This window comes from Thermobia domestica, chromosome 7 (assembly GCF_964235325.1).
Source record: "Thermobia domestica chromosome 7, izTheDome1.hap1.1, whole genome shotgun sequence".
NCBI lineage: Eukaryota > Metazoa > Arthropoda > Insecta > Zygentoma > Lepismatidae > Thermobia > Thermobia domestica.
In genome coordinates, this window is record NC_137460.1 from 199,958,212 (window position 1) to 199,982,434 (window position 24,223).

General features: G+C 35.1%; 1 protein-coding gene across 2 annotated transcripts in view; it reads right to left on the bottom strand.

Annotated features, from left to right (window-relative positions):
* The window catches only part of LOC145690642 (zinc finger Y-chromosomal protein 1-like), a 72,610-nt gene extending 53,000 nt beyond the window's left edge, over positions 1 to 19,610 (bottom strand). The window contains exon 1 of one of the 2 annotated variants that reach the window (XM_081765734.1): positions 19,159 to 19,595. The gene's annotated coding sequence lies outside the window, so the exon portion shown is untranslated. Of the gene's footprint in view, positions 1 to 19,158 lie in introns of both variants that reach the window. The other variant, XM_081765733.1, reaches the window with a different exon arrangement.
* Positions 19,611 to 24,223: the final 4,613 nt, after the last annotated feature.

Sequence of the window (24,223 nt, forward strand, 5' to 3'; positions counted from 1 at the left end):
AAAAAATACTTATTTTATGTTATTTTTTTTAGAAAAAATATTAACATATAATTTGTAATCGTTATGTATTTTTAATGGTTATTACTCAAAAATTAACTCCTGAAAATTTAGTTGATTAAATTACAAGAATTTTTAACACTAATTTAACCCATAATAGCCCAGGTTTTCCAACTTTCAATTTTCTTGCTCATCTTGCGTGTTCTACCACACTACACATATTTTTAAACAAAACGCGGTTATTTTCGATTTTTCTCTTGGCGTTTCCCCAGGGGGTCCGTTACCGAATGGTAACGCTGGGCTAATACAATATCAATTATATTTTATTTCATTGGGAGCTGCGTTACCATATGGTAACTTTGGGCTAATAAAATATCATTGGAAATGTGGTTATTATATGCGTTTATTCCGCATGTGTGATACTACAAAGGTACTACAGAAGTGTACCTCTCTATGAACGATACAGATTACTACATACATAAAGATTTTTAATAGAAAACAAAAAATTTAATCGTTCTCTTTTCTCTGATTTCAAATGTAAACTTGCATTTTACAAAATAAAGAACAATAAAAATATCAAATAATTATCGCAAAGGGAACTACAAGAAGCATGTACAACACTTCTATTTCTGGTGATAGAGGTGCAAGCAAGAGATGCAAAGCCCAACACCACACTTTACACAACCTGTGCCACCGAAACAATCTTTCTTTTCGATTTTGAATATCTTCTTACATGGTTGATTGGTTGTATCAGTAGAGGCAACAGTAACTGTTGTCTTGCCATGGAGCTACCAAAATAACGTCATCTGATTTTGAAATCAGAAAACTCCTTTCCTTCTTCTTTACTTCCTCTGTAGAAATAATTTTGCAGCTTTTAGGAATATGATTTTCCCTTATAGTCCTGGTAGTTTATCCACATTTTTTAAAGTTTGTTAATAAGTTCATGTTAGTGAATAGATTGTCAAAATACAGATGATAAGGAAGCTTCTTCTCATTGGGTAATTGGTTCAACATACGAACCATGGTAGCTGAAGGCTTACCAAATATTTTGCCATAGTCATCACTCTGTTTTTTTTTTTTTTCCCTTGTTATATATCAAAATTGAATCAAATAATCATTGAATGTATTCAGACTAGTGTTGTAAAATTTCCGGAAATTTTGAACCTGTTGGTAAAAAACCGATTTTTTCCGGTTTCTTTCCGGAAAAAATAGAAAAATTGGGAAAATAAGTCTTTGTATTGGGTTAGTTTTATTAGTAATGAAACGTTTTTTTTTTTTCGAACGCATGAAAAATGTAAGTTGAGAAATTTCAATATTGTGAATATTTAAGAAACATTCGAAAATAAAACTTGTAATTATTCTTGAAAATTAATAGTCTGCACTTATTTCCTTTACGTGCTTTTTAGTCGTTTACTCCTGGTTGTGCATTAATTACAGAACTTTTACAATTGCCATCTACACATATACCATCATAAAGCGTTTCTGTTGTAACAAATAAGCCTCTTGAACGAAACTGAATTCTTAATATACTCTTTGATCTTGTGAAGTTTTGTTAATTTTAACTAAATTACTTCTTAAAAAAGAGAGCAATAGCCAAATTCACTAATACTCATGCACTAAAACACAATTACTATTATTTAATATTCTAATATAGACTTTTATATAAAATTTATGTACAAAATTGTGTGTGTAAACAATACCTGTTCTCTAGTGCGATAAATTATTTATATACGTATATAAAAATGAAAGTGACTATATTTGTAACTTACCAACTCTTGAACCACCAGTCTGATCTCGATAAAGAAAAAAGGATGGATTTTACCATTTCACTTTGAAGGTGCAACTTGGAAGAAGGAAGGGGGATATACGTATATTGAAAATGACCGATGTTAGTGTCGAATCCATAGTTTTCAGAATTGCTGAGATGGAACAGCGACACTTCCGATGCTGTTTAAGTAAAAATTCAAGCCCACAACTTAGGGGAGGGAGAACGGAATATATATATATATATATATCTATATATATATATATATATATATATATATATATATATATATATATATATATATATATATATATATATATATATATATATATATATATATATATATATAATTGTAAACAGCTGATATCACTGTCGAATCCATAGTTTTCGGGGTCGCTGAGGTGAACAGTGACATTTTCGATGCCGTTTAAGCCCAAGTTTATCCCCGCAAATTGAGGGACAGGAAGATATATATATATATATATATATATATATATATATATGCAGGGTTTGTCCGGGAAGTAATAGGACTGATTTTATTCCGCCATGACTGTACTTCGGAGCGTGCGCGCACCGACTGGTTCCGGTAGAGGGCGTTCCTAGCTAACGAACGAGCGGCTGGTCAGTAGTCTCCGAGCACACGGAGAGTCAGGACAGGCTTTTTCGCGCGACGTGTTTCTGTGCGTGGTGCAAGCCGAAAATGCAACGTTCGTTAGAGCAGAGTTACGCGATTAAATTATGTGTTAAACTCGGTAAATATGCGACAGAGACGTTTGATATGATCAAGCAGGCTTACCCAGATGATGCTTTAGCAAGAAATGGTGCGTTTCGGTGGCACAAGGCCTTTTCGGAGGGCCGGGAAGAGGTCGCCGATGAAGACCGTGCTGGAAGACCTTCGACTTCGACAAACACCGACAATGTGACTCGTGTGCGCGAAGTTTTGAACTCAGACCGTCGACTAAGTATTCGTTTAATTGCCCAGATGTTAAATTTACCAAAACTGTGGTTCATGAAATTGTGACGGAGCATTTGAACATGCGCAAGGTGTGAGCGAAGATTGTCCCAAAAGTACTCACTGACGACCAGAAATTGCGGCGAGTGGAATTGTGCCAAGAAAATTTGAACATGTGTGAAAGTGACCCCCAATTTTTGAATAACGTAATCACTGGTGACGAATCATGGATCTTTGAGTATGATCCCGAGACAAAGAGGCAATCTTCCGAGTGGCACACGCCGGCGTCTCCTCGCCAAAAAAAGGGAAGAATGAGCAAATCCAAAGTGAAAACGATGCTCATTGTCTTTTTTGACATCAAAGGCATCGTCCACCATGAATTTGTTCCTCCTGGACAAACCGTAAACGCCAAGTTTTACGTGGAAGTGCTCAAGAGACTCAAACGAAGGGTCAATCGGGTCCGACCAGACATCGGAGCCGACTGGAAGCTGGACCACGACAACGCCCCGGCTCACACCGCCTTTCTTGTGAACAGCTACCTGACCAAGGCCGGCATCCCAACGCTTCCGCAGCCGCCCTACAGCCCAGATGTGGCCCCCCGGACTTCTTTTTGTTTCCTCGCCTGAAACGCCCGATGAAAGGCAAGCATTTTGAGACGACAGAGGGGATCCAAGCAGCTTGCACCGCGGCTCTCAAGGCTATTCCGGAGAATGACTTCCGTGACGCCTTCAATGCTTGGAAATCGCGCTGGCAGCGCTGCATCGACGCAGGAGGAGCCTATTTTGAAAGTTTTTAAAGAATTGTAACGATTGGCTCAATAATTTTTTAAAAATCGACTCAGTCCTATTACTTTCCGGACAAACCCTCTCTCTCTCTCTCTCTCTCTCTTTATATATATATATATATATATATATATATATGACGCAAAATGATCGGATATTAGTGTCGAATCCATAGTTTTCGAGGCCGTTGAGATGAATAGTGACACTTTCGATGCAGTTTAAATCCAAATTTAGCACCGTAACTTTAGGGAGGAGATGATTTATTTTTAGAAAATGATCGATGTTAGTGTCGAATTCATAGTTTTCGGGGTCGCTGAGATGAACAGTGACACTTCTAATGCTGTTTAAATCCAAATTCAGTGCCGTAACTTGAGAGCGGGGAAGAGAGGATATATATACAAATGATCGAAAATAACCAATATTAGTGTCGAATCCATAGTTCTTGCGGTTGCTGTGATGAACAGTAACACTTCCGATGCCGTTTAAATCCAAATTCAGGCCCGCAACTTGGGTATGAAGAGATATATAAAAATGACTGAAAGTGGCCAATATTAGTGTCAAATCCATAATTTTCGGATTTGCTGAGATGAGCAGTAACATTTCCGATGCCGTTTAAATCCAAATTCATCTCCACAACTTGCGGACGGGGAGATATATAAATATGGTCGAAAATGACCAGGGTTTGAAAAAACCCGAGTTTTTTTGAAAAAAGCCCAACCCACCTGGGCCCATGTGGGGTTTTTTCGGGTATTTTCGGGTTTAATTGGGTTTTTTAGAAATATTTCAATGTTTTGGGGGTAAAAGTATTAAAATGTGATTCATATTTCAAGATTACCATTGTCACAATTGTCACAACAATTTTCTATTCACTGCAGTTTTTGAAAAAACGGCCGCCATTTTGAAATTTTACGATGGATCGCTGCCAAAGTATACACAGCTAATTTAGAGTGTCTCGTGCTTCTACTCTGAACATGTCAACTCAAAAGACCAAAAATTGCACTTTGTAGCGTGGATATCCGCTATTTTGAAAAAAGAATGGCCGCCATTTTGAAATTTTACGTTGGTATGCCGCCAAAATCTATACAGGAAATTTAGTGTGTCTCGTGCTTGTACCCTGAAAATTTAAACTTAAAAGACCGAAAGTGATACCCTGTAGTATGTGTGGTACAGACAGACGAAAGAACAAATGTAGAACGAATCAGCCCAGGAGCCTCAGTGACATTCGCCAAATATGAACAGATATATTAATTTAAAACAAAGATATATAATTCGTGTTTTATAAAATAAATGTTTCAAAATGTCTTATAGGACATAAATATTTTTCAGTGTAAAATAAATAGTTTTATTGTTGGAGTCATGGACGGCGATTAGGAGGGCAAAGAGGAGCAGTTGCCCCTCACTTTTTTGAAATTACCCGTTAATGTATATAGTTTCATTTGGAAATATAAAGTTTTGTATGTATTATTGGTTCATGGAATAAAAATGGTGCCATAAAATATTTGTCGTTCCATGAGTACCTATTGGTTGTCTTCCCGTGGAATTAAGAAAGCTACAGGAATTGCGTTTGAACTGCCACTAAAAATGACCCAAAAATTAACCTATTGGAGCGCAACAATTCGAGCGTACTTTCATTTCTTCTTGCAAGGGCTCGATATGTTAGTCAGCAGCTCTGGAACTAATTGAGATAACATTTCGCAAGAAAAGAATTCCTTCACAAGTTATTCTTTAATTGCACAAAAATCGACAGTTCCTAAAATGTATTTTCTCCTTTCTAATAATAAGGAATATTTTGATTTGATTTTTTTCAGTTTAACATCCTGTTCAGCAGTGAAGTTATATGAGACGTGGACTTAATGATCAACGTGGAGTCTGAGCCACGTGAGTTCTCCCCGGGAATCGAGCCCGGGTCTCCCACGTCAAAGGCATGTACGCTGACCGCTTAGCCACGAAGGAGCTCAGTAAGGAATATTAATTTTGCAGTGTAATATACGAGTTTAGGGGTGTACATATACAGTTTTGTATATACAATTAAATTTAGTAAATTCAGCATAATTCTAGGTTTTAGGATTATTTTGTATAACTGAAATGTGGAGTGACTAAGTATTGCTGAGTTTTGATATATTACAAGAAAGTGAAAACTGTACTTAACGACAGCGAACATGTTTCGGGAAGCTGCTAAAGTATTTCTTTAAATGTCATAGCATATGCTTGTAGTATTCACTGTCATTCTAAGAGTAATAAAACATATAATAGCTTGCGTGGAATTAAAAATATAAGTTGTTCATTAATTTCCAGTTTCAATATAACTTTTGCAAAACAAGCCTCATTATTCATTACTATGATTATTTGATTAATATTATCCTTTCTGTTTATTTGTTTTGCAATTTGTTATTAAATAGATCCCTAATCTGATCACACAATTTTCCAGACAGATATTCATGAGCAAGGAATCAAATCTCTTCTTACACCTTCGTTGTTTAAGAGTACAAAGGGCTAGTATCTACTTGCGTTGCTCTTGTCAATTTACTTAATAAATATGAAACAAGATATACGGTATTTTAACTGAAAAATGTCCTAATAGTCCTGAATATTAACTGGTCCTAATAGTTATACAACCTTTCGTCAAACAAAGTGTTACAAGCAACCAGGAAAACTAACATTGATATCAAATATTCAGATCATGTCTTGGCCCCCACCCCCACTTTCAACGTCCAACCGCCGCCACTGGTTGGAGTTCACTTCCGATACTTTGTGCGTTCAATTACGGGAATTTCCCAACGACCCGCTCGGGAGAGTAATGCTCCCGGAAGTACGTTTTTTTCTCGCGCTACTCTAGCCAGCTGTTTTATGCACTATCCTACCCAGTTGTTTCAAGTTGGTCACAAAATATATATCATGGAGTACAAGGGGAACAAAACGAGCCCTGCGGGGTTTCTAACCCGTTCCTACTACTACTACTACTTATCTGCACAAAATTAAGTAAATCACTTTTTTGAGTATTATTTTCATATTATTTTAATTTAAAAAGTGTTGTAAAAATGTAAAAAGAATGTTAAAAAACTTTCCTCGGGCCGGGCTTCAACTCACGCCAAAAAGATTCTCGTTACTAGCATATAGCGCTAGCCCACTCGGCCACGAAGACCGACAGCATCAATCGTTTGATTTCTGCTATTTGAATGCAACGTGGCAAGAAATGGATAATTCCAACCAATCAGAACTGTGCTTTTCGTTCCTACTTCCGGGAGCATTACTCTCCTGAGCTAGTCCTATTTCCCGAGCATTTGTTGCAAGACGGCTCTTTCCAGAAAATTAATTTAAAACAATTAACACAGACATAATTCATATTTTATAAAGTAAATGTTTCAAAATGTCTTACATGAAATTCAATATCTTCCAGCGTAAAATAAATAGTGTTGTTGTTGAATTATTTAGTTGCGACGCTTTGTGCGTTGAATTGCGGGAATTTCCTGAGCACTGACAACAATTTTTACGCTATTGCTGGTGTTGATTCTGCAGAATGCTTATTTGAAGAGTAACAACAAATAACTGAACTAAACTGTTGTTGTTGAAAAACCAAATTTTACTGAAGAATACTTGTGTTATCATCAAAGGTAATAAAACAATAATACTAATAGTTTTACTAATGCACTACATATTTACTGGTAGTACCGGCACCTATGGCCTTAAACCCGATGAGGAACAACGTTCCTCGGCGTCGCCGAGTCAGCGAGCACACTTTTCACGAAAAGTATTTTCTAAAATATAAAATTGCATATCTTACTTCAAATAGGCTATAAGCATAATCTATACATTAATTTGTTCTATAATTACCTCAAGCTAAGGTTTTTTCAATTATTTTTTTTAAATTTATTATGTTGTTGTATACCTTAACGTGAAAGCATCTAATTCGCCAGAGGGAAAGTCCAAAATCTGATAAAAATCACTTTCAATGTAATTACCGTAGTTGTACCAACAATATACTAACAAAAAGCTCAAAAACCCAGGTGGGTTTTTTCAGGTGGGTCCAAACCGAAAAAACGGGCTGGGCCCACTTGGGCAAACCCTGAAAATGACCGATATTAGTGTCGAATCCATATTTTTGGGGTCGCTGAAATGAACAGTAACACTTCCGATGCCGTTTAAATCAAAATTCATCCCCGTAACTTGCTGGCTGGGGAGAGGGAAGATATATATATATATATATATATATATATATATATATATATATATATATATATATATATATATATATATATATATATATATATATACATGATCGAAAATGACCAATATCAGTCGAATCGATGGTTTTTGGGGATCCTAAGATGAACATTAACACTTCCGATGCCCGTTTAAATTCAAATTCAGCCCCGTTAGTACTCTAAAGGGGGTGACATGTAAAAGTAATTGAAAAAAAGACTGATACTAGTGTCCAATTCATAGTTTTTAGGGTCAACTAAGTTCATTGATAACAGTTTTGGCGCCATTTATGCCCAAATTGATACTCTTCTCCCCATGCGAAGAACGGGTATTCTGCTAGTCTTTAATAATAATGAACGTAAGTTTCACATGTTAAATTCTTTAATTTATTTCTCGCTTCTCAAATTTACGCATCTGTGCGGTGTATGTGTGTACATGTAAATAAGATCATCTCTCTTTTTAGTTGTTCCAAAAATATACAAATAATAAAGGAAGATTTTTACCAGAAATCACAAAATTAAAAAGTAAAATTAAAATCTGTTGCTTTAAGTAGTTTTCGTGCTAGCGAAATTCGTTGTATATATACTGCAGATACAATACAGCAAATAAGATTAGCATCAGGCTAAGAAATAGTTTTTAAATTACATTTTCCGTGTTTTGCCAATATTTCCGAACAAATGATTTTTCTAATGGGTTCAAAATTTTCGGAAATTTTACACAGCACAAGGAAGATACGTATCTCCATAAAATATATATTTGATTTTAACATACCGGTATCAACTAAAATGATTTTGGTCCCGTACCCTGCCATAAACCGGGAACTTCATAAGATTGCTTAAGATAATTTAAATGTGTGCATATTAATTAATGTAACTAGGATTATATTTATTATATTTTAGTATTTTTTGTAGCCATAACTATCACGGTTCTAATTTTAAAGGAGTGGTGCAAATAGGGAAAATATATATATTATATATTTTCCCAATTCTAATACAAGAAACATAAGTACTCAATGATCTTAACTGTAAGCTAGTAAATATAAAATAGTTTTCATTTTAAAAGTATAATGTAGTAAAATATTCGAAATTTTCAATTTTTCTCAAATTTTCCATTTTTTCCACGCTCGGGTAAAAAACGGTAAAAAACTGTTTTTTTACCCAAAATTTCGGTTTTTTTTTCAGGCCTTTACAACACTAATTCAGACACAATGCTTTGTATCCAAATGTAATCGGCTTTCCCATAATAAACTGTTCACAGGAATGTCTGCCACAATAGGCTATCATTGATTCATCAGAATCAAGGTAATCACCAGGAATAAAGTGTTCCATAAAGTTCTTTTGTAGTTTACTTATTAGTAGGCGCAGCTTCTACATTTTGTCTAATCTATCAAGATTGTTGTTATCTGCAAAACGCATTATCTGCCGAACCCTGTTGCGTCTCATAAAATCATATACAAGTTGATTTCACATATCTAAGTCTTATTCTCAGTAAAAGCGAAATACAGAAAGTGGATTATACACAAACACACCAGAATTCTCAAGAAACACTTGAAGTCATCTTTTGAAATATTTAGATCAGGGCAGTTTCTGAATTCAGTATAACGACGACTCTCTCCCACTATCAAATCAAACAGCTCATTGTTAAATAAATAAATAAATAAATAAATAAAAAGAAACTCGAACAGTTCAACTGGTGAGAAATCATAGTACTTTGAAAAATTACTTCCTAGAAAGACTGTATTTGAGTTTTACTAGATCTTTTTCCTTCTTTTGAACTATTTGATGGCAAACGTAGTGTTGTTATTTGTATTACTACAGAAACGCTTTTGTCCATTTAATGAAGAGCTTGGGATCTGTGAAACAATGTCAAATCCATGTAAAGGAGGACAGGTCTTGATGGCCGCCCAATGCCCATCAAAACTACACAGCTTTGAGATTGAGAAGAATCGATCTCTGAACTTGAATTTATGTCGTCTGCTTGGCAATCTATCATAATATTTGATCCGCACTCACTTCCTAATCTTGAGTTGTTCGTAAATACTACCTTAGCACCTGCAGAAAGTTGGCGGGAGCTAAGATTGCCCAACAAGCCTCCACCTTCATCTCCGGAGTCTTCATCGGAAAGAACATGAGACTCTGGAGGCTCTATATAAATATTCCATATATTCGGTAAAGGCTCTTGTTTCAATAGTTCATCAACAATTTCGGAAAGGATCAATCCTCCGCAAGAACAAGAGGGATAAAAACGAGATCAATTACATAGCCTAAGTTGGCAATAAAACTAAAGTGGAAGATAAAGAGAAGTGAGGGAAAATTCATACTAAAACCACATTATATTATTATCAGGATAACATTTGTGGAATTTACATAATTCATATAAAATCTTTTAAACTACTTCTACCTACATTGTAAAATTATTATTTTTATAACACGGTGCTTTGCTCTAGTTGATACGGTAAAAGCCCAGCGTTACCAAATGGTAACACACAAAAACAATCGATTACAGAGAGCACGAAAATGAAGTTTGATTAATCCTGGTGCTATTACACAATTTAATGATGTATTATGAATCAAAACGTGCAGGAAAAATTGAAGGAACAAGACATCGGAGGAAACAAAAAGCAAACATACTCTTCCGGGTGAGTCATTTCTGAATTCTCGCAAAGGTCAACAAAGGAGACGTAGCTCACTCATACAAATATAAATTTGAGACCGTCCTCTCTGTACCACTACTATTTCCAGCCATCCTACACCACAACACAAGAGGCACTTCTTCAGTGATGTATACCTAACATTTTTTAAAAATTAAAAAAGATGCATATGTTTTACGTTACCAAATAGTAACGCTGGATTAAAATGGGTTAATCCTTAAATTTTAGCAGATTAATTACACGGCTGTATATTAAATCAAGAATTAAGGATCAAGAAAATTACATAACTAGAGATGTTGAGAAAATAAAGCTTTTAACCACTTTTCCCAAAATGCCATATCATCGGAAACATACTCATTTACATATCCGCGATAACAACCATATCAAAATCATTTTCAATTTTCTCACTATTTAAAATTGCGCAAGTCTGTCACAAAAATGAAGTGTTAATCTAGTGCACAAATTTGCAGAATCATGTACATGCTGATTATTATATATTTTAAACTAAGTGAAGAATATTTTTAACATAATTTGATCTAGTGTGTACATTTTTTTAGTGTTCCACTTTTGTTCCAATTAAACTTAAGACTCTATCCAAGTATGCTGTATATAGCACAAGCTTATTTTCGTCTCAAAACATGAAATTGACAGCAGTATGAGAAAAATGGAAAGAATACGATACTTGGGAAACGAATACAGTGATAGATGCTAAGTGAAATTTAGATATACAGAATATTATTTAACTTTTTACATATTTAAGACATTTTCGTATTCGGGACGATTACCTACCGCTGGAAACATAAAATCTATAACATATTAAGTTTTATATTATCGTTACAGTGGAGAACTGCAGCCAAGGAAACTTAAACAAAAATGCCAGATAACTGAGTGAAACTACCAATAAATTCACGTAGTGGAAAACTCCACTAGTTTAAAAAAAATCATCGCCCACTTCAAAAATGAAATGAAATCTTTGAGTTTTACGTCCCACGGTTATGCCGGTTAGGCTAAAGGAGACGGTGATGATAAGTAATGAATGAAAATGGTGGAATGAAGAAAGTGGGAGGAAACGGGAGAACCCCGAGAAAACCCCCGCACACGGTGTTTGTCCACCACAAAGTCTACTTGGCGGGGGCTGGGATCCAACCCGGGACCCCAATCACCAGAGGTGAACGCTCTACCACTGAGCCACCGCGGCCCCATCGCCCACTTCAGTTGAAAAATGTATTTCTACAATTATTATTTTTAAAAAAATGCAAATGTCCTTATGCTTCTGTGATACTTAGGGCTAAGCAATTATATTAATGAAGTAAAACCAACTTTATGAGCAAAATTTAATATCTGCCCGTAGGAAAACGATTTAAGTTTCAAACTTTCACATATTTCTTTTCATGATTATAGCTGAAGGCCCTGAAAAAACTTCAACGATATTAAAACATATACAAGTGTAGGTTTGTTGTCCTATAATGTCGTCGACCAACATGGGGATAGGCCAGATAACCGAGAGTGAAATTATCAATAGTAAATTTACGAATTGAAAAATTGTGAATGTTTAAAGTAAAAGATGATAATAGACCCTTAAAGTAAATATACCTTCTTAAAAGATGTGAGTAGAAAAGTTGTCGATGCTATTAAAATGCCTGGAAAGAAGCTACGAAACAAGAATATTTCCGTTGGATTAATCTTAGTATACGTGTTGTTTATTTAATAATTGCCGAAATTTTCAAGGTAACTTCCACCTTCTTGAATGATGTTATTTCAAAGCATCTACAACAAACTTATCGCATCGCATGGTAGCCATCGTTGTGGTATATTATAATAAAACTTTTTTTTTTTTTAAGGAATAAGAATATATACAAATGCAAATACGTCTGTATTATTAGTAAAAAATGTTGCACTCTGAATTTTTTTTTTTTTTTAGAACTTCCACAAAACCCCACCGTATATTATTCTTTTGTCTCTGTAATCCAGCTTCAGATTCTTCAACGCTCTGAACATGATATTCCAATCTACGTTGTCAAAAGCTTCCTCTATATCTACAAATGCTATCATAATTGGTTTGTTTATTCTGATGTGCTGTTCCATGATCAAGCGTACACTCAGTATTGTTTCACTTGTTTCCCTTTTTCTCTTGAATCCAAACTGGTCCTTCAATAACCGTGCTTCGATTTTCCCTTAAGAAACCCGAAACTTCGTAGTTTACCAGTTAAAACGGAATATTATTTCAACCGTACTCCGTTTTTAAAAAATCAAGTAAAAATACCGTAATTATTTTCAACCTGGTTATACTGGTAATACAATTTTATCTACACCGCGTGACAATAGTATGTGTTACAATGATATCCATCATGAAAGAAGTACTGTGAGATTTATAAAATATTTTAGTTGTATATGCATAGAGTCTAAGAGAAATGGATGATAATAGTGGAAAGTGATAGGAAGCAACAGATTCCCGACAAAACACATGCACATGGTGTTTGTCCACTACAAAACCCACTTGGAGAGAGACGGATCAAACCAGAGACGGATCACATGCCAGAGGTAAGCGCCGTACCACTGGGCTACCGCGGCCAAATATTAACTTTTCTACAGTTTAACTTATATGCTGTTATCATCAAATTTCAAAATATTCTTACTAATTGTCAACGTATTATATATGGTCACTGAAATATTTTCATACCTGAATCCACATGGAAATACGCATAATCATTCAAATGTGTTGGTTACGGCACGTGAACCTACAACTCAACATTTTACCTGAACCAAATGAGCTCCTTCTTGGAATCGAACCCGTGTATCCTATGCTAAAGACGCAAAGGAGCTTTCATTTACATATTTGTCGGTGACCATGGAGCATTCTGCGTAATCCGATGATTGGAAATATACTGATACACTGCTTAAAGTTAACATCGAAAAATATGAGCTTCCACCCAAAACTGAATCCGAATAAGACGAGAAAGGAAATGCAAATTCACGAGGCTTGTCACGAAATTAAAGATATAATATATTTGCAGTGCAGGGGAAGAATTTGTACTAAAGCTGGCCTCACTAGCAGTTACCTTATTACCGGCCGCAACAGCGAGCAGAGGCTCCGTCTAATCAATATCTGATTGACAGGCCATAGTTCTTCATAACTGGTCCATTATTTCTGATTCCCAACGCCTGCGAAACGAATGCTTTCACACGTTATTTTCTATTCTTGTTACCTACTCCTACATCTACCTCTGAGTGACCTTGCGCTCTTCCCTCGTAAGTGAGCTCATTAGAGATTTGGACCTGTCCAAAAACAAAGCCAAAATTTTACCATCACTGTTACAATGAAATGCACTGAAGGAAGAAGTAAACATTTCCGTGTATCGAACAGGGAAACGATTTCACTTCATTTCTTACTGTGTACGACACACTTATGGCACGTATATATACAAATGGCTTTATGTAGGTTCGTCTTTGATTCTTCAAAGGTAAGATTAAAAGTTGAGTTGAGTTGATTGTAAGTTTAACGTCTCTTTCAGCAGCGAAGCTATATGAAAAGTGGACTTACTGATTAACGTGGAATCCGAACCACATGAGCTCCCGCCCGGAATCGAACCCGGGTCTCCCACGCCAAAGGCGCGTACGCCTACCGCTTAGCAAGATTAAAAGCCATGTTTGTACATATTGTAAACGAGTTTCCTTCCAGTCGGGTATGCAGTCAGGTTATATAAAGTATTGGTGCTTTATTTGCAAATGGAACAGTAAAAATCGTACCTCCTTGTACTGCAAAAGTGACTAAACTCTCCAGCCAGGCATGAAAAACGTGGAATATGAACCACTTGTAAATCTTAAATTAATTTTGCTCCCCTCGCTACATGCTAAACTAGATCTTGTGACATGTGTTAAGAGTTTGAAACACGAGAAGGAGACCTAAAGCACTTAAGAGGAAAATTCCCTCGATTAAGTGGTTACAAAGTTGGGGAAAGCGTCTTCATTGGCCAACACATTCGACGGAGATCAACAGTTCGATGAAATACTAGGTGATGAGAAAGTTGCTTGGGAAAGTTTTAAGACTGTTTATTCACAATCCTTGGGGAAACGCCGATCAACAAATTACAAAGAATTTGTTAAAAAAAAAAAAAAAAAAAAAAAAAAAATGCTTGTAATATGTTCCTAAAACTTCCCTTTCTACACATACACTTAGATTTCTTTCCTGAAAATTGTGGACCAGTAAATAAGGAACAATGCGAGCTTTTTCATTAAGATATTTAAGCCATAGAGAAAAGATATGAAGGAAGTGAAGTCCTAATTTGTTGGTCGACTACTGTTGGACTACTGCTACGGATCCTACAGATGTAACATATAAAAGGTAAGCTAAGCTAACATGTTCAAAATGAACCCAACAGCGATCTACCATATACAAGGAATTTCAGCTTTTGTCTACATTGAATGAAAAAATAGTTCCTAAGCTGAACTTTAAAATTGTGTTGTATACTTCCTTTGCAAACTTTTGGATGTTACCAGTATCAAGTATGAGTTCTTATTTCACTATACTGGCATTATTACACAGTCATCGTACTTGTATATTTTTCTAAAGTCTAAGATTAATACTGATTTTGTCATTACTGTCATGGTCTGCTCACATCTCCACTTTAAACAAGAAACTAAGTAGCGTGTGTTTTGCCTTATACAAACTTTAAGGTACTGTGTCGAGAGAAGCACTTCTTAGGTTTTACTACGCCATGTTTAATTCATTAACTTCGGCATAATACACTGGAGATCTGTTGAAAATAGTTTAAGCACTTTCCAATTGCAAAAGAAAGCGATTAGAATAATTTTTGGATTACTCACAAAATCGACATGTAAAAAGGTTTTCATAGAAGCAAAAATTTTAACATTCCCCAGCTTATACATCTATAAATCTATTCTTTTTACCGTGAAAACCAGGTATCTTTTTATCTTTAAGAAAAATGTTCACAGCCATAATACAAGACAAGGTAGTGACATATTTGTGATGCATCAAAAATATGCTAATATAAGCAAAACCGTGTGCATAAGTTGTGTCAGATTGTATAATAAACTTCCTCTGTACTTGAAAAATATGAGCAATGTCTCCATTCTTTGTAAGACGTTATACAATCTACTCGCTGAAAAGTGCTATTACACCATTAAAGAATATTTAAATGACTCATTAAGTAAAGAGTTAGTAACAGATACTTACTGGTGAGTACATGCCTGGGTGGTACAAACAGTTACCTAATTACGATGTAAATTGTCGGGTTTTTATACTTAATATATCCTATTATGTGGTTTTGCATTTTAGAAAGATGCATGATGTATACCTCTGGTACTTGACAATATTGTATGTTTTTTTTTTTTTTTTTTTTTTTTTTTCTATCTTTCTCAGAACTCTAATGCTTAAATAAGAATTTCTTATGCTTTGTAAGCTAATGAAGCAGGCAAATAAATTAAATGAAATGTTTACATTTCTTATACATTATTGTAAAAGTTTCTATATTGGAACACTTCACAAATTTGTTCTACTAACATCAATCGCACATGTTACATAATACTAATTTTCTCATTTTAACGAGAAAATTAGTATTATGTACGCTAATGTAATATGTAATACGCTAGGTTAGTATATTCTTTATTTTTATCTAGCTTGTCACATTACTGTTAAATAAATGTCAAGAATCCTAACCATAGCTACTTACAAGGATTTAGGTTCAATGTTTTCATAACTTTCTCAATATTCTTACATGGGATATTGGTATTTTTGTACGGTTTTTTCTTTTTATTATTTTATTTTATTTATATTTTATAACACTAGAGCTAAATACCCTGTTGTATACTTCTGGTCACACAAAGCGGGAGTGCCTTCCAGATTCCCAAAGTCCAAAAAGTTGAACCTAGATCCCTGCGTCCCTCGAATCTCCTTACAAGCGATATCTATTTTTCACACAACTTCACAAAGCGATATAGGTATTCTCCAATATAAATCGACCCTCTGAGCATAGTCCCCAAGTAAATATTCATGTCACATGAAGAAAACAAAACATGCGTAAATATATACTGGAGATTGCGTATCTCCAATTTTGGCGAATTTGAGTTTTTGATATAATTAGAATAAGTATATGATGGCGCACAATTTGGTTAAGTAATACGTAATACACCTATATCACGAAAATGGCTCTGTTATTCCCTTAAAAGTAATACCGCGTACAATGAGGCTAAAGATAGTTAAAGATACAGGACAAACAGTTTTTTGTTTGTCCTGTAAAATTGATGAAATGTCACTTACGCGGTGTTCAGTCTCAGGCGACGATATATATATATATATATATATATATATATATATATATATATATATATATATATATATATACGTATGAATGATTCCATTTCAAATCGTCCAGGGTGGTCCACACGACTCTCTCAGATTTAGTTTATTTTTTAAAATAAGAAACTACATACAAAATTATTAGAACCACATATATATATATATATATATATATATATATATATATATATATATATATTCTTTTTTTTCTGAAAAAAATTTTCTTCGATATACAGCCTTCCAAAATGGCTGCCCTCCTCTCGAATTGCTCGAAAAACTGAAAAACATGTCAAATTAAAAATTTTGTTGTAGAGAAACGAGTGTACTTAGTAACATAATCGCAATAGCAGGAAGAGTATAAAGTTGTGTTTCGGTGGAGGGCCTAAATTCGTCTATTAGTCCAATAGCAATTGCGCAATTCACTCGCAATGTTGCCAACTTCGGTGAAATTTTTGCTAACTTCAAACATTTTTTTTTCTGTCCTCACGAGCAATATCAACCATCTGCTTCTAGCATCGAAATCTACTCCATAAAGTCTTTTGAAAATGTAAAGGACTTACGTTTCTGATTATTACATCCCACGTTATAGCAAAAAGAAAAAATATGGGTCTAATAATATTGCATGTACATCCCATATATAAAAAAAATAATAATAATTGAAATCTGAGAATATGATGGGGACCAATTGTGGTTTGCCTGGACGATTTGAAATGGAATCGGTTATATATAGCATAAGGTATAAGCAACAGAGCTGTAGCTATTTTATGTTGATAAGTATAGGAATACTAGTGTAAAATAATTACAAGTGTTTCATAAGGATTAACCCAGTTTGCTTTCGTAGCGTCCCAGAGTTTAACAGAAAGTACCATCATCTAGTTTCATGTAGCTCCTGGTATTCTTTCTTTCTGTGCAGTATGTGACCGAGTGTTGAGAATAGTGTTTTGAGATTTAGTTCAGCCTTAAATACAGGCGGGTGAGTGATTTTTCACCCAGTCTAGTGTTTGCGTTACTTTTGATTAAGCAACTCTGGCTAACAAAAATAGAATTTATCACACATTTCAATGACTGCATAACACGTAGTCACAAGTCGTATGCTGTAATAGTAAGAAGTGCTCAAAAATAAATGTTTTCTTAATATGCACTTTAAATTTTTGAAGAAAAAGAACGTGTGAATTTTCACCCAGTCCACTATTGAACATAAAGACAACCTCTTACAGTTTTCTCAATGGCGCCTTTTCTCGTAAAAAAAAAAAAAAAAAAAAAAAAAAAAAAAAAAAAAAAGTGTATTTGAATACCTGTCGAAATAAATAAAATACACACTATGAAAACTTTTTATATAAACATTTTGGGTGAAGCATAAAAATCTTATTAGTAGTGATCAGACAAATGCTGATTAAGTTTTTGTGGTGAAACTGGGATTTTAGCTCATGTATGTTTTAAACGGGTTCGTTTTGACATTATTTATCAAAAAATTGTCCGTAATTAACATAACTATATCTATCTTAAAATATAATTATTAGCTTCAAATAAAGTAAATCATGTAAACTTTACAATACACGCTCCAGCTGCGCATCGATATGTAGGACTACTTTAAAAGACTATAGTACAGTAAGGTAGGGATAAGTAAGGTAAGCGTAGAAACGAGTTAGTTTTGGGTTAGAGAAGTTTTGACCCATTTTCATAGAACTAATAGAGTATAATTTCTTGTTTCTGAGTGAGTATACTAGCTGGAGCAGGCAATGTAATGTTAACCCAGTAAATCTTACCTAGAGGAAAAAGTAAACAAAAAATCTGAGTGAATTTTCATTCAGTCTAGTATTAGAAGAAAATGAAATAAGTCTAGTACGGCATTTCTGCTGTATCGCCGGACCAATTTGAAAATCGAAAAACTACCAAAATATACTGCATTGGGTTATATTTGGCTGGATTACATTAAGTTACATTAAATTACATTATTAGGCGCACAGTTTACATAACGGATCCATAGGATAAGTAGTAACAGGAGTAGGAGTAGTACAGTAGTAGTAGTAAAAGGAGGAGGAGGAGGAACGGGTTGGAAGCCCGTAGGGGTTGATTACGTTCTGTTCTCGACATGAAATGGGCAAATTAAAGACTTGCCCGAATTTTTCTGTGCATTTTACAGTCAATGAATCCATATAGTAAAACAATGTACCTCTCCGCGAAACTGTCCATCCGCCTCCACATAGAGTGCCGCTTACATCAAGAACTACCACTTTCTTAACTTTTACAATTCCCCTTACATGGAGGCCTATATATGGAGATTCACTGCAAATTTTGCAAAATTACTCAAAACTAAGCTAAATGGATGTGGCGGAATTTGACACTAGGCGCTTCATAAGAAATATGATCGTCTGCCGGTAAAGTATTTCTGCATAGTAGGGAAGATATTATTTTTTATGTTTGCAAATGTTGCGGTACTAGTTTGAAACTATTACAAGAGCTATAGGAATTCGTATCACTTCAAAAATCCACTACCTTTGCTTACATGAATACCCAAAGTAGCTGATAGGCCTGCTTCATTCGTATGCACTGCCACGAATCCATTTGCCCCACCTACTTCGCTCTGCGCTGGCTCGGTTAGATAACATGTGTGGTATTTAGTGACCACCTAGGACAGGTTGCTTTGTCTCTGCATCGTTATTTAATGTTATATGTACGGACGCTGTACTTATACCCAAATGGTGAAAACATTCTAATTTGCCAACAACTACGTCTGGTGATCCCGTTGAACTTCATCTATGCTAAGTGCGTTATTGTTCTTAAACTTGAACTGTACGTAATTCAACTTACGTTTCAAATGCACTGACAACCGTAACCCTATATACTCTTCGGTACGATTTTCTATACAATGCGCAACGATCCTTCATTTAAGGTGCAAGGCTTGTTGATAGTGCACATATGTTTACATATATTCTCTTCTTGTCTTGAGATCATTATCGGTCAAAACGGGTAGGTGCACCAGCATTAAAGTCACGTGTGATAAAAACGCAAAATTGTCTTATTTGTACCTCACACCGTGGATTTGTGATTCAGGTACAAAATTGAATAAAATACAGGACATATTTGGTAAGAAAGGACACAATCGGGAAAAAGTTCAGACAGTAAAAGAGGGCTGAAAGCCAAGTTGAACAGGACAAAAAGTTAGAGAAAAGTGGGAAGTGTAAAATTAAAAAGAAAGAGTGTAAAAAAGAAGGGGATGTCTGTACGTGTAAATGTAAAAGAAAGTGTAAGTGTAGTGTAGGTGTATAGGAAATCCCTCTCAACTCTTTTCCTCACAGAGTATCACCACACACGAGGCATTCGCCGCAACGGATACTCCATTTATTCTATACCAATGTTCTATACCAATTCATCTTCATTCACCCAATGTAAACACGACCCGCTCGGGAGAGTAATACTCCTGTAAGCACGTTTTTCCGCGCGCTACTCTGGCCAGCTGTTTTACGCACTATCCTAGCCAGTCGTTTTAAGTTGGTCACAAAATTTATATCATGAAGTACAAAGGGAACAAAACGAGCCCTATATCATGGAGTACAAGGGCATAAGTACTACAACTACTTATCTGCACAAAAGTAAGTAAATCACTTTTTTAAGTATTATTTTCATATTATTTTAATTTAATAAGTCTTATAAAATTGTAAAAAAAACTTTCCTCGGACCGGGTTTGAACTCGCGCCAAAAGAGACTTTTATTACTAGCATATAGCGCTAGCCCACTCGGCCACGAAGGCCAGCATCAGCAAGCGTTTGATTTCTGCTATTTTAATGCAACGTGGCAAAAAGTGGATAACGCCAACCAATCAGAACTGTGTTTCTCGTTTCTACTTCCGGGAGCATTACTCTCCCGAACTAGTCCTATGCAAACGGTCTTCCATTCAGGGGCGTATTTAGGAGGGGCAGGGAGGGGCATTTTCCCTACCCTGAGTTTGAGATGTATATAGATCTTATCAATAGAATAGTAGTAAATCAGTGAGAAACGCGAAATTTTACTAATATCAAGGGATCTTGCCCCCCAAGCAAAATCTGAAATGACGCTCCTGCTTCCATTACTGGGAGAAGGAAACTCTCTCCCTCCTTTATGTTCCAGCTATAAAGCCTAGAACATAGGGAGTACAAAGAAGGTAAGTACAAGGAGAATTACGGAATAAGTTAGCTAAGAGCAGGAAGTCATACGGCGCAGATAAAGATATCTGGGTCTGCTGTGGGACATTACACATCGTCATTATCGAGGAGAAGTTGAAGAAAATGATAAATTACAGTGGGGTTTTAATGGAGAGAATAGTGCACACTGGAATGGGACCGAACCAAGCAAGGAGTGCAAGGAAGTAAAAAATAAAGGTCGGTAGTGTTGTGTGTATAGACAGACATAGGTTAAGTGATTCAAAGTACCTACATCTTGTTCGCAATAGAACATTGGAGTCTCCGGAAGGCCCTGACGATATTTTTACACATGATTCTGTGCAGGATTGAATGGAAGTCTTCTGAACAAGACATGGTGAGCATTAGGCCAATAAGGGTGATAAAATCCAAGAACGTGCGGTGAGGTTAGGTTCTTTTCGGCGGTATTACTTACCTGGTCCACTTAGCCTGGTGTTGATAAGTTTAGCCATTCACTCGGCTGTTAGGCCGCGCCTCCATTACTTCCGAATGCGAATTTCTCAGCATGTGTACATAAATTGCAATGCCTCGACTAGTTCCGACCTGCGAATTGCGAAAACTGACGAACAGATGCGATTGCGAACGATCCGAACCTGCTGCGATTGTTCGTCCGAATTCGTGCGAATGGAGGGTCTTCTGCAGAGGAATTGAACGCTGCGTGTGAGAAGAAAGTTTGTTTTGTGTGAAAGCAGACGACGTTGAGCGGTGCAGAGATAAATAATAAAATAAAATAAAAATAAAGATAGAAACATGTTGATGCTTTAATAAATAGTGTTTTTGATAAAGTTCCATTGTGGAACCAAGCTCATCCATATTACCACACCCAACACATCGTCAACAAATTATGGGCTGATGTAAGAAAAGAACTTGGAGTGGAAGGTATGTATATTTTTCTCTGTTTTGTCTTAAATTATGAAGATTTAATTAATACACGAACCGCAACTTTTTATTCAATTTGCATTTCCTTTTTGTTCCTCAAATAATGATTTTACGAATACAAGTAATTATTGAAAATATGTTTCAAATAGCACAAACGGGTTTCTTTAGTCGTGGAGAAAATTTTCTTAGAAAGAAGGTTGATTCTGTCATCTCTAATTTTAGTTAGTTAATTTAATTTAAAGTGAAACTAGGAGCGTTTACCACGGAAGCATAATAATAACGGGAGCGACATTCACTCTATTTTGCACACAAAGGAAATTAATAGATATTATTATTATTATTATTTAGGCTCTCAAGATTTTAAGGTACGAATTTTCAAGCAAAAATATTTCACATTGAAGCTTTGAAAGAGACATTGCAACTTGATTCGCGTTCGTAAAACTTCGGATGTAGTAGACGCATTCAATGAGTAGAGGCATATGAATTCGCAGTTTGCAATCGCATTCAATGGAGGCGCGGCCTTATGCTCCAAGAGTTGTGATAAATGATGTGGCCGGTAACTTCACTCCGATAGGCGATAATAACGCTCCTCGTTTACATAATAAGTCGGCCACTTCATTACTAGGTATATGTTTATGAGATGAAATATATGAATGTTATCTGCAATACTTCGCGTTGTATTTCACATACCTGTTGTTGAATATTTACCAGGATCCAGTGAGAATAAGCAGTTGTGTTGTAGGAAGAAGACAACGAAGAACACCCTGACTTACTACAAATACAACTAACATATGGTTTGAAGCATACATACGTCCCTAATATACATATCCTTACTCTACCATTCTATCTGTTTCTTGGATACCTAGTTTGTTTCACATTGGCATCAAAACTATGGGCACTTTAATATAAAATTTATGGTAAACGAATAAGGGACACATTTTGTTAACAATACACCTTTAAACTAGTAACATAACGTAAATAACGTATATTTAGAAAAGTAAAAGTGGAAATCATATTTAATAATTTTATTGAAATCGTTATTTCACGCACGTGCATTTGTTAGTTTTTTTTCTATCCTCTTATTAAATCATCCAGACCGGTAACTGTAATAGAGAATGTTTTGGTGTGATACAATAATAAAGTAATACTCCTTACATGTATCTAAAACATTGTAATAATAGAACATCACAAGTGACCTTTAATGTATTTTAAATTAAGAAAATATACCTCATTAACACGATACTTTTATATACAGTAAGTGTATTACTTATTTTATAAATTTTCCTTCCACTATTCCCCTTAATTTATTTGTCGTTTACAGTGAAAAATTGCAATATGAAAGGATTCCCTAAAGGTTTCAAACTACTAAGAGAGGGATAACCGGATATGACGTTATGCCATAACATTTTTGTGTGTGTGTGAACTAAGCAGCTTATTTTTTGCATTTTTAAAGCGTTGTATCTCCCTAACGAAGAAATATTCTTCTGGCATTTTTGCTATGTGGTACATTGAAAACTAGTTCTACACGATGATGTCTTTAAATTACAACCTTTGGTCAAAAAGGAAACGCCCATTAAATGAAAATCATAAGGAAAAGGGTTATGAAAGTAATTGGGTATGTACAAGATTAACATCTACACATTAAATTAAAATCATTGTATAATGCATCAAAAATACACCAGAACCGTGACTAATTTGCTGAACTTTCATCACTACGTTATTAGAAGTTCATTGATATTCATTACATAAATTAGCACTAATATATATATATATATATATATATATATATATATATATATATATATATATATATATATATATATATATATATATATAACAAAGTGTGAACAGGAAACCACGTGTAATGTGCGAAACTTTGTGACTGACAATGCAGCTAATATGGTAAAAATGCGAAAAAAAAAACCCTGCGAGAAACAAATGATCTCGATGTTCTCACCTATGGGTGTTCTGCTCATCTTTCAAATCTACTTCCTAGAAATCTTGAAGTAGAAACTGTCAAAGAACACGTCATATCTACCGTAAAATATTTAAGAAATAATCGCTTTCCAGCACGTGAATACCCCGAAGAAAGTGGCCAGGCACTTCATATTCCCACAGATGTGCGATCAAACATAGCAATGGATTGCCTAAATACTAAATTGAAAATTGACCAATTTTGGTTAAAATATGTGGAGAACATTGATCGAAAATAGACAAAAAAAGGAAAAATGTAAATATATATTAAAAGAAATGCAGAACACATGGTTCAAATTCTTAAACCGACCTCTGTTGCATTGGAGATAATTCAAAGAAATGAAACAATATCTGACGCTGTAGGAATATGGACGTGTCTTCACGAAGACTTAAAAGACGCACTCCAAGACGAGAAATGGAGAATAAGTATAAAAGCAAGTATAAGCAAACATTAACGCCTGCCCATTTCTTGGCCTAATTTTTATCAATGGTCCGGATTTATATTACTATTCTTCCTCACTCTAATCTCT